Genomic DNA, 14,583 nt, shown 5'->3' with positions numbered 1-14,583 from the left:
TATATATATATATATATATATATATATATATATATATATATACACTCACCTAAAGGATTATTAGGAACACCATACTAATACTGTGTTTGACCCCCTTTCGCCTTCAGAACTGCCTTAATTCTACGTGGCATTGATTCAACAAGGTGCTGAAAGCATTCTTTAGAAATGTTGGCCCATATTGATAGGATAGCATCTTGCAGTTGATGGAGATTTGTGGGATGCACATCCAGGGCACGAAGCTCCCGTTCCACCACATCCCAAAGATGCTCTATTGGGTTGAGATCTGGTGACTGTGGGGGCCATTTTAGTACAATGAACTCATTGTCATGTTCAAGAAACCAATTTGAAATGATTTGAGCTTTGTGACATGGTGCATTATCCTACTGGAAGTAGCCATCAGAGGATGGATACATGGTGGTCATAAAGGGATGGACATGGTCAGAAACAATGCTCAGGTAGGCCGTGGCATTTAAACAATGCCCAATTGGCACTAAGGGGCCTAAAGTGTGCCAAGAAAACATCCCCCACACCATTACACCACCACCACCAGCCTGCACAGTGGTAACAAGGCATGATGGATCCATGTTCTCATTCTGTTTACGCCAAATTCTGACTCTACCATCTGAATGTCTCAACAGAAATCGAGACTCATCAGACCAGGCAACATTTTTCCAGTCTTCAACCGTCCAATTTTGGTGAGCTCGTGCAAATTGTAGCCTCTTTTTCCTATTTGTAGTGGAGATGAGTGGTACCCAGTGGGGTCTTCTGCTGTTGTAGCCCATCCGCCTCAAGGTTGTGCGTGTTGTGGCTTCACAAATGCTTTGCTGCATACCTCGGTTGTAACGAGTGGTTATTTCAGTCAAAGTTGCTCTTCTATCAGCTTGAATCAGTCGGCCCATTCTCCTCTGACCTCTAGCATCAACAAGGCATTTTCGCCCACAGGACCGCCGCATACTGGATGTTTTTCCCTTTTCACACCATTCTTTGTAAACCCTAGAAATGGTTGTGCGTGAAAATCCCAGTAACTGAGCAGATTGTGAAATACTCAGACCGGCCCGTCTGGCACCAACAACCATGCCACGCTCAAAATTGCTTAAATCACCTTTCTTTCCCATTCTGACATTCAGTTTCGAGTTCAGGAGATTGTCTTGACCAGGACCACACCCCTAAATGCATTGAAGCATCTGCCATGTGATTGGTTGATTAGATAATTCCATTAATGAGAAATTGAACAGGTGTTCCTAATAATCCTTTAGGTGAGTGTATATATATATATATATATATATATATATATATATATATATATATATATATATATATATATATATTGTCACATTTCACTTAGGAGAATGGAATGAGGAGGCGAGGAGCTTCTTCAAAAAAACTCACTTTTTATTGACAAAACTCAGGGATTGCAGGAGACACAGAAAACCACAGAATGCCGATCAGACCGGACACAGAGGCAGGGAAACACAGGGCTTAAGTACTAAAACGAAACGAGGCGTAAGCTAGATAATTAATGACACACAGCTGAAGACTAATAAACTAATGATGACACTAAACGAGGAAAGGAACAGGAAGACCACATAAGGGCACGGAAACACAGGGAGCACGTGGCAACACAAGACACAGGGAAACAAAGTGTGACATTTTTCCGGACTTCGCTTCTCCGTTTGCAATCAGATCATTTTAATCCGCTAAACTCCGGGAAAATTTTCAGTCCAGTGATCCACCAAGCGAATCCATTCAAGCAATCAGTCCAAAACATGGCTAATGTAAAGAAAACCAGGCTGATTACATAAGAGATGGCAGAGAGAATAGATACTCACGTTGCGTTTTCAGTGAATTATTAATTCCAGTGTGTTTCGTTTTAAAACAATCTCTGTGTGAAGTATAGACTGAACATAATGTCAAAACATCCCACCATTGTATGATATGCAAATTATGTTTTCTCGGCTGGATAAAGCAAACCAGCTTCTTTTGATGTTTGAGTTTTGATGTTTGAGGATTGCAATCAAGGTAAAGGCAACTGCGGTAACGTACAGGAGTCGTAAGCACGCGTGAGTCTGAAAATACACCGTGTTTGAGCTCTCTTGATGCACAGATCATATGGTGTATTCATGCACACATTTCAGTACAATCACGTTGTTTCCACACACATTCAGGATAATGTTTTGATTGGTCTTGTGTATGTTGCTGTGTTTAGTCAGTGTGCACAAATGTATCAATTATATGAACTTCTTATATCATTTGGGACTTTGGTGTCCTTTTGGAGTCTCCCAAGTGTTCTTCTTTTGAAAAGATATCTAAATATATCTTCACATTTCACATTTATTCATTTAGCTGATGCTTTTAACCAAAGCGACTTGCAATTGCTATATATGTCAGAGGTCACACGCCTCTGGAGCAACTAGGGGTTAAGTGTCTTGCTCAGGGACACATTGGTGTCTTACAGTGGATTTGAACCAGGGTCTCTCACACCAACGGCATGCGTCTTATCCACTGCGCCATCACCACCCCAAATATATCTTGAAATTACAGTTTTGTGAGAATCACCCTTCAATCTTTTGGTTTACTTTGCTGGATATAGTAAATAATGACAAATTTTATTTAATAAGTAAGATAAATGGTATATGCTTAATTTCATGATAGGTGTGCGATTAATCGCAAATTAAAAATGTTAATCTATTGACAGCCCTAATATATATATATATATATACACACACACACAGTGGGTACTAGGGCTGGGTAAAAAATATAGATTCTCTGATTTTAATCGATCTTCAGTTTAACGCAACGATATCGATTCGGGAAATCCCCGAATCGATTCTTAATGCGCGTGCTTCACGTAAGAGGATATGAATATTCACCTCTCGTCCTGAAGGTGTCACCATCTATAGATATACTTACCTGGCAGGGGAGACACCATGATCAAGAAGGCGGTTCACCCTGTGTGCACCCTATTATTAATGTAGATGTGTATTTCAGTAAAAACTTAAGTAGGAGAGTTTCAGTTACCAGCATTTATATCAAAATATGGATCCCATGTCTGCAAAACTAACATTTTAAATGAAATATTGATAGCTAATCGATATCGAATCGAAATCGAATCGAAACCATAAAAATAAGAATCGAATCGAATCGCAGAATTGGTCACAATACCCAGCCCTAGTGGGTACGGAAAGTATTCAGACCCCCTTCAATTTTTCACTCTGTTATATTGCAGCCATTTCCTAAAATCATTTAAGTTAGTTTTTTTTCCTCATTAATGTACACACAGCACCCCATATTGACAGAAAAACACAGAATTGTTGACATTTTTGCAGATTTATTAAAAAGAAAAACTGAAATATCACATGGTTCTAAGTATTCAGACCCTTTGCTCAGTATTTAGTAGAAGCATCCTTTTGATCTAATACAGCCATGAGTCTTTTTGGGAAAGATGCGACAAGTTTTTCACACCTGGATTTGGGGATCCTCTGCCATTTCTCCTTGCAGATCCTCTCCAGTTCTGTCAGGTTGGATGGTAAACGTTGGTGGACAGCCATTTTTAGGTCTCTCCAGACATGCTCAATTGGGTTTAAGTCAGGGCTCTGGCTGGGCCATTCAAGAACAGTCAGGGAGTTGTTGTGAAGCCACTCCTTCGTTATTTTAGCTGTGTGCTTAGGGTCATTGTCTTGTTGGAAGGTAAACCTTCGGCCCAGTCTGAGGTCCTGAGCACTCTGGAGAAGGTTTTCGTCCAGGATATCCCTGTACTTGGCCGCATTCATCTTTTCTTCGATTGCAACCAGTTGACCTGTCCCTGCAGCTGAAAAACACCCCCACAGCATGATGCTGCCACCACCATGCTTCACTGTTGGGACTGTATTGGACAGGTGATGAGCAGTGCCTGGTTTTCTCCACACATACCGCTTCGAATTAAGGCCAACAAGTTCTATCTTGGTCTCATCAGACCAGAGAATCTGATTTCTGATTTCTGAGAATCTGATTTCTCACCATCTTGTGGTCCTTAATACAAAAATACTAATACAAAAATACTTAATACTTAAGACACAAAAAAAATTGTTTTTTTGTGTCTTGCACTGAGGAGAGGCTTCCGTCGGGCCACTCTGCCATAAAGCCCCAACTGATGGAGGGCTGCAGTGATGGTTGACTTTCTACAACTTTCTCCCATCTCCCGACTGCATCTCTGGAGCTCAGCCACAGTGATCTTTGGGTTCTTCTTTACCTCTCTCACCAAGGCTCTTCTCCCCCGATAGCTCAGTTTGGCAGGACGGCCAGCTCTAAGAAGGGTTCTGGTCGTCCAAAACGTCTTCCATTTAAGGATTATGGAGGCCACTGTGCTCTTGGGAACCTTAAGTGCAGCAGATTTTTTTTTGTAACCTTGGCCAGATCTGTGCCTTGCCACAATTCTGTCTCTGAGCTCTTCAGGCACTTCCTTTGACCTCATGATTCTCATTTGCTCTGACATGCACTGTGAGCTGTAAGGTCTTATATAGACAGGTGTGTAGCTTTCCTAATCAAGTCCAGTCAGTATAATCAAACACAGCTGGACTCAAATGAAGATGTAGAACCATCTCAAGGATGATCAGAAGAAATGGACAGCACCTGAGTTAAAAATATGAGTGTCACAGCAAAGGGTCTGAATACTGACCATGTGATATTTCAGTTTTTCTTTTTTAATAAATTTGAAAAAATGTCAACAATTCTGTGTTTTTCTGTCAATATGGGGTGCTGTGTGTACATTGAGGAAAAAAAAATGAACTTAAATGATTTTAGCAAATGGCTGCAATATAACAAAGAGTGAAAAATTTAAGGGGGTCTGAATACTTTCCGTACCCACTGTATATACATACATACATACATACATACACTCACCTAAAGGATTATTAGGAACACCATACTAATACTGTGTTTGACCCCCTTTCGCCTTCAGAACTGCCTTAATTCTACGTGGCATTGATTCAACAAGGTGCTGAAAGCATTCTTTAGAAATGTTGGCCCATATTGATAGGATAGCATCTTGCAGTTGATGGAGATTTGTGGGATGCACATCCAGGGCACGAAGCTCCCGTTCCACCACATCCCAAAGATGCTCTATTGGGTTGAGATCTGGTGACTGTGGGGGCCATTTTAGTACAGTGAACTCATTGTCATGTTCAAGAAACCAATTTGAAATGATTCGAGCTTTGTGACATGGTGCATTATCCTGCTGGAAGTAGTTATCAGAGGATGGGTACATGGTGGTCATAAAGGGATGGACATGGTCAGAAACAATGCTCAGGTAGGCCGTGGCATTTAAACGATGCCCAATTGGCACTAAGGGGCCTAAAGTGTGCCAAGAAAACATCCCCCACACCATTACACCACCACCAGCAGCCTGCACAGTGGTAACAAGGCATGATGGATCCATGTTCTCATTCTGTTTACGCCAAATTCTGACTCTACCATCTGAATGTCTCAACAGAAATCGAGACTCATCAGACCAGGCAACATTTTTCCAGTCTTCAACCGTCCAATTTTGGTGAGCTCGTGCAAATTGTAGCCTCTTTTTCCTATTTGTAGTGGAGATGAGTGGTACCCGGTGGGGTCTTCTGCTGTTGTAGCCCATCCGCCTCAAGGTTGTCCGTGTTGTGGCTTCACAAATGCTTTGCTGCATACCTCGGTTGTAACGAGTGGTTATTTCAGACAAAGTTGCTCTTCTATCAGCTTGAATCAGTCGGCCCATTCTCCTCTGACCTCTAGCATCAACAAGGCATTTTCGCCCACAGGACTGCCGCATACTGGATGTTTTTCCCTTTTCACACCATTCTTTGTAAGCCCTAGAAATGGTTGTGCGTGAAAATCCCAGTAACTGAGCAGATTGTGAAATACTCAGACCGGCCCGTCTGGCACCAACAACCATGCCACGCTCAAAATTGCTTAAATCACCTTTCTTTCCCATTCTGACATTCAGTTTGGAGTTCAGGAGATTGTCTTGACCAGGACCACACCCCTAAATGCATTGAAGCAACTGCCATGTGATTGGTTGATTAGATAATTGCATTAATGAGAAATTGAACAGGTGTTCCTAATAATCCTTTAGGTGAGTGTACATACATACACACATATATATATATATATGGAGAATGAAGCAGTTACCAGTAATACGGGGATCGGTAGCAAAAGAATGAGAAGTCTTGACATCATTCAAACAAGAACTAATTTTAAAAGTCTATGAAGAATTTCAAGCACTTACATTATTTTAGAGCCAGCGTTTTGTACATTAAAATTGCTGCAAACATTTTCTTTTTTTTTTTTCTTTTTATTATTATCATTATATATTTTTTATTACATTACATTAAATCATTATAAATACTGACCAGAACTATTTTAAGAAATTCATGAACTGGAAACTGGTGATCACATTTACATACAATTATTTCCTCTACAAGCAAGATAGACCTAAAAATGGCAGGGACAAATGGGAAGAAAGTAGTGGAAAAAGTTTGTGTATGAACATGTATTGTCAGCCCTGACTATAATGTGAGTTGACAATACCACACAGTAAGATTGTGTAACTCTTAGCTAGGGCACTAATGGATGCTTAACAATGATTTATAAAGCTCAGTGTTTTAGTATGTATGGGTTGATTTAGATCCAAATCAAGAGAGCAGCTGCCATGTGGAATATCCTAATGATATCTGAGATGTGGTTGCAGATGTGAGTTGTATTCTAATTGCTGCTTGTGTTATGGAGGATTTTTTCTTCCCGGAGGGAAATTAAAAATGCAGAGCAATGAACATATCGTAAATACCAGTCTGACATCTTCCAAAGGGGGCATTTAAAAAATGGAATTGCACATTTGCCTATTGTATAATTTGTGTGTTGACCATTTACCTCAGCACCTATCACCTCTCATTACACGCACGTGCACAAACTTGTATATTTTACAGGGGAGACTGACACACATACAGTTCTATTACACATTTCCCCAATCTCTTTTGCATGTCATGATCTTACATCATAGAAAGCCTACACATGCAATGGCTTAGCATCCCATTCTCACATACCGTATGCTTTCCACGCCTCATTTTAATCACCTTGAAGAATATGGAGAAATTAATTTAGCTCTCAGTGGTTTAGTTAAAAGAAGAAAGTAAAGCTACGGATTTGCGAGTGGTCAGACCTAGCGAGCATGTAATGTGTTGAGCTGGCTTTGTGGGCCAGAACGCTTCATGCTTTAAGCGCTCCTCTAATCCTAATAATGTCCGCAGGCAACAACCTTAAAGTTGCGTCTGTGTTACGTCAACCTTCCAGTCTTCTTCAGCCTTCAGGCGTGCTCAAAACATATCAATTGAATTGTATGCACTCAGATGGAACGATTTATCAAACATAGACATTTGTATGAAAAATAGGAATTCGTATGCATTGATATGACATGGTCTATACGAATATCTCGCTTTGGCAGAATGAAATTGCTTTTGGGTCCCCTCACTCACACTGCTTGGTTATTTCTGTGTCAAGAGAGACTTAGACAGCAGGAGAGTGCTTTAAATTTCACTGTTTTCTTGCACGAATGCTGTAATTCACATGCATCAAACATCCAACCAGCCAGGAGTATTTAGCTCTCAAGGTCCCTTTTCTATTATCTGTATTTCGTGAATATCACAAATGGAATGAAGAGTCACTTTCATTCAGTCCATGTACCATGTCTGTGCTTCATTAGAATTAAGTAGATAAAGAAGATTTACAAATGTTTTGTAAATGAACATCAGTGGGAATGGGGGTCAATGTCAAGCACATAAACCCCTCCCTATAAGAATAGTACTGAACATTTTCGAAAATGTCATTACCCCAACCGCTGTTAAAATAATGCAAAAAAAGAAAAAAAAATCCTATTCCAGCAGCTACTGTTAGCATAAGGCAAAAACATCTTTTGGAAATTATAGATAGATTTGCAAGGAAAAATGGATACTGCAAAGTACTGTATTTATCATAAGTAGGATGTTGAGCTTTATTATCTACAGATAGAAAAATGTAGAACTAGAGTCGATTTAAACATAAACACCCTCAATCATAATTTAAGTCTAATTAAGCAGCATCCTTTTTAGATTGTCACTATTCAACAAATAATGACAGCTCCCCAGTTAGAGGAGGAACTGAATTTTGTTTCTTATGCTGTGTTTGTGAAATCATAGGTTTAGTAACTTGTTTTATGGTTTTGCTTGAAGTCTGAACTTTCCCTCATAAGAAAAAGGATTTGTGTTATACCATCCTATGCACGATGAGCAAAATCACCTGCCTTTTTGGGATGGAATGTTGATTCAGTTCCCAACTATTATGTGCATTCATAAAGCAAACATGAAGCTGATAAAGATTGTTTAGCAGGATGCTGCAAAAATGTATGTATTTTTCCCCAGTAAAAATATCTATAAACATTCCTAAAGCAACATACATTTACTTCCTGCAGAATTGCATAAAAATAGGATTTGTTTATACTCAATTTAAGTTTGTTGCTTTAAAGTAAATAGAAAAAAATGAAACTTAATTCAGTATGTATCTTGTAATACATATTGTTTGTTTAGATATGTTTACAGGAAATAAGACAAATGGTTAATACTGGAATAATGATTTTTGCAATGTAGTTTTAGCAATAGAAAATACTATATGCTTTATTAAAATACTGTTTCTGATATGCAGATACATCCATGCTGCATATTCCAGCACAGTGTTCATCACCCTGCTGAGGGTTGGATGTCAAGATTTAAGAAGCAACATGTAGATAGTCAGGAAGTAGGATTAATGGTGGATTTGTAAATGGAGGACAGGAGGGAGATTGTAGTTGGTTTCTCACAAGCTAACCAATGGATTCCTCTTACTGTTTACGCTGGCAGGAAATGAGCGAATGGGAAGAGGTGAAACCGATCAGAGGGAGTAAGAGGATTGTGTTCAGCCATCATGGCTGATATTAAGACCAGGATTCAGTCGAGGAGATAAATTGGTCTGATTTAGTTCATCAAGCAGAACAGAGCTGAGCTTTTTTTCTATGAAGAAAGAAGTGTTTCTGTTTAAAGTGTTTTACTGTCTCTCTGGTGTTCTCTTTATCCCTGACTCAAGCACACACTCAAAAGACACTCTTAATATTTTAGATATTGCTCAAATTGACCCCAGTGAATTACATGGAACAGAGGTCAGTTCTTTTCTGCTTTAGAAAGATCTGTGACCCTGCTGCTATTTATCAAAGGCTGTTGTTTCTTTAGGGGGAAAAGATTGTCAAACTGCTCTTCTAGCTGTTTTTGTGCACAAACAACTGCTTGCAAGAAATGCCCCAAAGAAACTCAAAATGCATGATCAGCAAACATTTTTCTGCTCCTTTGCTCAGTCTCTCCTCAGACCAGCTTTGATATTCTCTTTTGCTTCAGTGGGACTGTCTCTTTCATTGATCCTGTCACATAATTTGATCTCCACTTTGAATCGCCCACTCCATGCACCCCATTGTCCATCCCTTAAACCCTGACTCTTTCCATCACCAGATCACAGGGCTTATGTATTACTCAATCCTCAGCCTAAACAGGAGTCACCTGACATAGTTTCTAGTGAGTCTTTATGAAACTTTAGCTTAAAAGGGTATCGTTCCCCAGACGGAGTTACTTTATTGTATCGATTCGGGTGGTTGAAATGTTGTCTTATTGCAACCAGATTGGCTCCTCTGTCTTGCTAGATTTGTGCCTTGGGAGAGCATTAGTCGCACCAGGCTGGAAATTTGTCCAAATCCAGCTCGCTATGAGGCTGACAGTAATCAATGGGCCAACATTAGGAATGTAATATCTGTGCCATTATCATGGAAAGTTTTCTCTGTGGTGTGCATTACTCTTCCATCCCGCACGTACATCCATCTCAGCACACTTGATGGATGAGTCCAGAATGACTATCTGACAGACCATCTGAAATCTTTGAGACAGATTCCTGTAAACTTTAGCATCTTATGAGAAAGGATCCAAAAAAATAAATAAAAGTAACTGATTTTTTTAAATATATATATTGTTTGTGTGCAAGTAAAAAAGCTATGTACTGGATACACGTTTATTAAGTTAAAGGTGCATTCAGTATTTTGGTGCTAATTTAAACTTTTATATATTAAGATGTAACAAATCAGCCCAAAAGGAAAATATGCATAATTAATTATGTTCAGTGAAAGTATTTGGATCAAATAACTGGTTTTGGAGATTCTTGACAGAATTATTAGATGCCCAACCAGTGCTCATTTAGCAAATGTTCAGTGAACACATCTATAGACTAGTATAGAATATTATTTTCTTGGCTTTAGACAATAATATCCTATACTGATCCAACACTTTCCAAAAGCATGTAGCTGTGATCGACATGATCAAGGACTTAACTTATGAGCAAAACAAGTAACCTCAAGTGTGATGCAAAAAAACTTTATTAACTACACTAAACACTTAAACTATGCTACACACATACAGTTTGAAATAGCTAGAGGGTTAAAGCTGGAGCAGAGTAAAGAATAAAAGCATGAAGTTATGCCAGTATTTGATATTCAGCAAATCGACAGCCTGACTGAAACATCAGTTTCTTAATTATAATGCATAATGCATAGGTTTAATTATAAAGGTGTAGGTGATACTTAGTGTATCAATTCATAAGAAAAAGTTTGATGTTTGCACATCTTGCCCTTTTTGAAAGGTGTTGAAGAGTCATTTGAAGACTTTTAGCTCAGCATCATCAGAACTTTTAATTCTTCTGGAAGTAATCTTGTGATCAGTGATTTTTTTTTTAGAGCATGAGAGTGTCACATCCTCAGAAGGTGAGGGTAACACTTAAGAATAATGGTCTGTTGTTAACAAGTAACTATGCAGGAAGTAATAGATAGTACTAAAGTAACACTTAACTTAATACTATTAACTAATAGAGAAGCAAGATTAACTAAGCAGTAACAATTTTAGGACAAAGTTAGTTCCTTATTAAATATGTGATAATTATTAAATTAAAATCTCCTCATTGAGAACTACTTGTGACCAATGACCAACTATGACCTATGACTATGACCAATTAATAAATAATAACCGATTAGTAGTTCCTGCAAGCTGACAAGGTAACATTTGAGTAATTAGTGAGGGGTTCATGTACTTTTCACTTTGCCCTTGAGCAAGGCACCGAACCCCCAACTGCTCCCCGGGCTCCGCAGCATGGCTGCCCACTGCTCCGGGTGTGTGTTCACGGTGTGTGTGTGTGTGCATTTGTTCACTACTCACTGCTGTGTGTGTGCACTTGGATGGGTTAAACGCAGAGCACCAATTTCGAGTATGGGTCACCATACTTGTCAATACGTCACGACTTTACTTTAAAACTAAAGTGTTAATGTAGTACTACCTATTACTTCCTGCATAGTTACTTGTTAACAATGGACCATTATTCTAAAGTGTTACCAAGGTGAGTGAATCAGGGAGGAATTGTACTTCAGCAAAATATAATGTAAATAATCAGTCAGGCAATTAAAATGACAACTCTTTGATACCAAACATGCTACACATTTTGATATTGATTAACTACAGTTCTGAAACATTCATTCAAAAGACTTTGGATTAATACATTGGCAAACAATATAAAAGGAAAATCACAAGATAGGAAAATTGGAGGAAAGTTTATAAATTTCTCAAGTGGCTAAATGTAGGTAAAGGATCATTCTCTAAAATTTATTTGGGTTGTAAAACTGTCTTATTGTGCTGATGTGTCTTTGCTGATATGGTAACCAGAAGCCTGGTTCAGCATCTGGGTGTTCTTTGCAGTTTGGTGTTTGTTCCACTGACACTGTGACGCCTTGTTGGGTAAGGGGTAATGAAGATTATGTATTAAATATAACAGTTAATTGCATGTCTGATTTCTCTCAGGCAGTAAAAATACGTGGTTTTTGAGCAGAGTAAAAGCCCACGTACACAATGCAGATCAATTTGGTTGTGATTTCACAGTGTAGTGCTTAAACATGTTCTATACACACACAGTTTAGTAATTCATGGGAGTGACAACTGCATTTTGCAACTGAATGCCCCCATATAGGTTTCAATTATGTATCCTCCCTCAGTGTTTTTCAACATCCTAAAATGACGTGACCCACTGTGTTTCCTAAAAAGGGAATCCTCAAGCTCGTTGGCTGCTGCCTCTGTAGATATGCTAGTAGCGTAGTATTGTTTGATGATGTGAAGAGCGGAAATTAGACAATCTACTATATAGACAATGAGAGAATCAATATCTGTATGGCCAAAGATGTAAAGTCAAACAACAGAAACAATATAAAAATAAACAAAATGAGTGTAAACACTGGTGTGACATACACTAGGTAAAACGATTTGATGACAAGTAGTGATGCTTCTTTGCTTTTGGTTTATATTCCTGTAGTGTATGCTAGGTAGCTCCGCCCACTGTGAGATACAACTGATCAGAAATCCTCATAGCTCTGTGTTAAACATTAAATATTATCTGATTATCTGTAATTGTGTTTGTAATCTTGCAGCAGTTTCATGTTCAGTGTGGACAGACAAATTGTTTGCTGCTGGAATTGCTAGTCGAGACATGCCAGTGATAATCAGGAGTTGATGTAGTTTGACGGTCAGTCCTGTAAACATATCCTCGCCTGTCTTCTGCTATGGCATTTTGTTTTAGTAAACATGGGAATAGTTTTGATTAGCGCACAATGCAATTAGAACACTCATGATGCGTTTGATTGCTTCATTGGGTGCATTGACCTGCCTAACTATCTTGCATTGTCTCGAATGTCATAAGTGCACAGAGTCCCATCCCATGTCATTTTCCTTTCAATCCGGCAATTAGAACTGCAGCTACAAGGGAGACAGTGAGGAGAGAAAGAAACAAAGAGCAAGAAGACAGACACATGGAGGATAGACGGCAATAGACCCATGCATTTTTCAAAGACTATGATTAGACTTGCCAAAGAGGCATTGAGGCAGGGATCTGAGGGCACAGCAGTGCATGGGTGGCAAACCAAAAGAAAGCAATTTGTCATTGATGTTTCTGAGCAGATGATGCTGTTTGTCGGCTGAATCGAGAGTGTGCGCAACAGGTGGGGCTGATCCGTCAGAAAGCAGAACAAGAGAGCTGTTGATTACTGTTTGAGTCATGCCAATACGTATGCATATGAAGTGTATCTTTCATATGGAAATTGTTGATGGCAAAGAGATGCACAACATCGGCTTGGATTGTATGGTCTAGTGTGGTTCCACTTTTATTGAGGATGATGTTTGGGAGGTTCCCTTAATGAGAAAATCCTCAAAATAGAGCCTTAAAGTGCCCATATTATGCTCATTTACAAGCTCACAATTTTATTTACAAAGTATGCTAGAGTACATTTACATGATTTAAAGTTACTTTTTCATACTTTATATTGCTGCTGCACCTCTTTTCACCCTCTGTTGTTACTTTCTAAAAAGCACGGTCTCCTCTGATTGGTCAGCTGGTCGACTGATCTGTTGTGATTGGTAAACCACTTAGAGCATGTGTCAGAAATGCAGTTTCTGACACATGCTGTCTGGATCATATCTGTGGTAACTACGGTGTAGGTATTGGAAGTACATATAATCTTTTTTGGCCTTGAAGCAAAAAGCAGTGTCTCCTCATAGCAAAATCACTTACCCAAATGTTCTTTGAGATTGGGACTAAGCAGCCAGTGGGCGGGTGTTATGCAAATGTATTACATGGTAACATAGCACAGTCACAATAGCAGGACTACAAAAAGGCATCTTATAGATCATTTATTAGTTATATCTCATGCTAAAGGAAGGATAAAATGTTAAAAAGCATTATAACCTCACTTTAATTAAAGGGATATTTCACCCAAAAATGAAGATTCTGTCATTAATTACTCACCCTTATGTTGTTCCAAGCCCATAAGACTGTCATTCATCTTGGGAACACAAATTAAGATATTTTTAATGAAATCTGAGAGCTTTCTGACCTTCCATAGAGAGTAGTGTAATTGAATTGTTCTCAGACCCAGAAACGTTGTAAGGACATCGATAGAATTGTCCATGTGACAAAAATTGCGACTTTATTCAACGATTCTTATCTTCCACATCACCGTACTCCGTCATTATTGAGAGTACCATGACGCATGCAGGAAAAGTTAAAATGGAACGACATGAGGGTGAATAATTAATGAAAGAATTTTCATTTTTGGGTAACCTATCCCTTTAAAATTTGTGTAGTATTTTTGCACTTTTGCATTATTGACACAATATTTTCCAATTTGATACTGTAAAGCTACGTTGACACAATGTGTATTGTTAAAAGCGCTGTATAAATAAAGGTGACTTGACTAGTACTTGTCATGTGTTATAAATAGTAGTTTAATATGTGCATAGAAAATTGTTGTAAGGATAAGGATTAAATTATGATAATGAGGGATCTATAGTATTTGAAATCCATCCTAAAATGACTGAAGGGGATGCAGGCAGTGGTCAGTGAAGTGTACCGCACTGTCTGGCTGGTATAGGCTGTATTTGTCAGGTTGCATCACTCAGTAACAGAGATGAGGTGGGAGTGGGATACAAAGCTTTGAGAAATCTA

General features: G+C 38.8%; 1 protein-coding gene across 1 annotated transcript in view; it reads left to right on the top strand.

The window, feature by feature from the left end:
• Nucleotides 1–14,583, top strand: part of LOC306844052 (neural-cadherin-like) — a gene marked incomplete at both ends in the record, with an annotated part of 265,863 nt that overhangs the window by 202,227 nt on the left and 49,053 nt on the right. The window lies entirely within an intron of this gene.

This window comes from Barbus barbus, assembly GCF_936440315.1.
Source record: "Barbus barbus genome assembly, chromosome: 2".
NCBI lineage: Eukaryota > Metazoa > Chordata > Actinopteri > Cypriniformes > Cyprinidae > Barbus > Barbus barbus.
Note: the sequence above shows the minus strand (reverse complement) of the source record. Positions and strands in the feature narration are given on the sequence as shown.